Raw genomic sequence first — 1,524 nt, forward strand, 5'->3', positions numbered from 1 at the left:
CTCTCTCTCTCTCTCGCTCCCCCTCTCTCACTCCCTTTCTCTTTCTCTCTCTCCCTCTGCGTGTGTGTGTGTGTGTGTGTGCGTTAGTTTGAGAGATTCTCTGTGTTTTGACTGAACTTGATACCAAAGCCTCAGCACCACATGAAAGCATTGCTTTTCAGCAGGGAGTGTCCTGTGTGGCTCCCAGACAAAAAAACAAAACAAAACAAGAGCAAAGATGTGCTGACTTATGTTACAGTAACTGATCACTGAAAGGGATTTTTTGTTTTTGTAATGACTGCCGCAATAATATTTAAATTATTCCTGGTCCTAGATCCTGCACACTTTGTGTAACATTTGAGTAAACAAGCTTTGAGGGGTAAAGTAACACGAGGCCAAAACATTCTAGGAGAGTCAACCGTGAAATTAAATTTAGATTAATACCACGGCTTGGCTTTTTCAGATAACACAAAATATGTATTTTGGTCAGAAAAATGGTCGGAATGTGCTGAAACTCAGAAATCAGCCACTCAGAGCACAGATGCTGAATTATTTAAGTGTTACATGTTTTAATTATTAACTTTAGTGCTGTACTTTGATAAAAAAAATACTTCACATCTCTACAGCACTGCATAATGACATTAAAGCTGCTGTTGACTAAAGCAGGAAAGTCTGATGTAAAGTTTTGTGAAGTTTCAGCAGGATTCTACTTAGAGAATCTTTAGGAACTTATAGCTAGAAACTATAAAAACATATAGATGGCTTTAAATAAACCTTTGTTGAAATTCAGAAACAAATGCCTGACGATCCTTAAAAACATGTATATCCTCCACTTCCTTTCATGTCAGAATTTTAAATTGAGATGATCTTATGTGGAGAAACGATGGCATTATTACCATTGTAAGTGAAATCTTTAAAAAAAAGTATTGTGAGATCTCATGCATCGTTGGTATTTAGAGAATATGTTTTGAATGATGCTCTGCTACTACCAGATCAAACTTTAACTCGTGATTTATACATTTGACTGAGTTAGAGCCATTTTCATGTTGGCTAAGGTTGATTATCTGTGATGTACAATCGATCGTTACTTTCTGAAAGTTTCATTAAAATCCATCTAGTGGCTCATTAGCTATTTTGTGAACAAATGGATAGAGTTGACAACAAAATGTAATGGTAACATTTCAAAGATCTAGCTCAATCAGTTAGCTATTTTAGTAAAAATTACAGATGACTCTTGACTAATAATACACCAAATTTTACCTCAAAATCAGCATATTTGTCTGTACAGTAAGCCATTGCTACTTCACAGTTCGTTTTTCACAGACATGCTCTATTGCGGTTTTTCAAAGTAAGATTGGACATGACACACAATGACTGATTGATGGATGAGCCACAAGATCAGCATGTATTTTTTATGTAAAATAATTATTTCAAATGATTTAGCACCTGTGTGCAGCTCATAGCTGAGGGAGAAGCTTCCTGCTGCAACTAATCAGTTGTGGGCGTGGCCGAGAGTGCAGCCGGAGGCAGAGAGCTGAAATCATG

General features: G+C 36.7%; 1 protein-coding gene across 1 annotated transcript in view; it reads left to right on the forward strand.

Annotated features, from left to right (window-relative positions):
- The window catches only part of LOC119420080 (transmembrane protein 211), a 242,919-nt gene that overhangs the window by 43,255 nt on the left and 198,140 nt on the right, over positions 1–1,524 (forward strand). The window lies entirely within an intron of this gene.

The sequence above is a fragment of the Nematolebias whitei genome, chromosome 14 (assembly GCF_014905685.2).
Source record: "Nematolebias whitei isolate Nwh7 chromosome 14, NemWhi1, whole genome shotgun sequence".
NCBI classification, from domain to species: domain Eukaryota; kingdom Metazoa; phylum Chordata; class Actinopteri; order Cyprinodontiformes; family Rivulidae; genus Nematolebias; species Nematolebias whitei.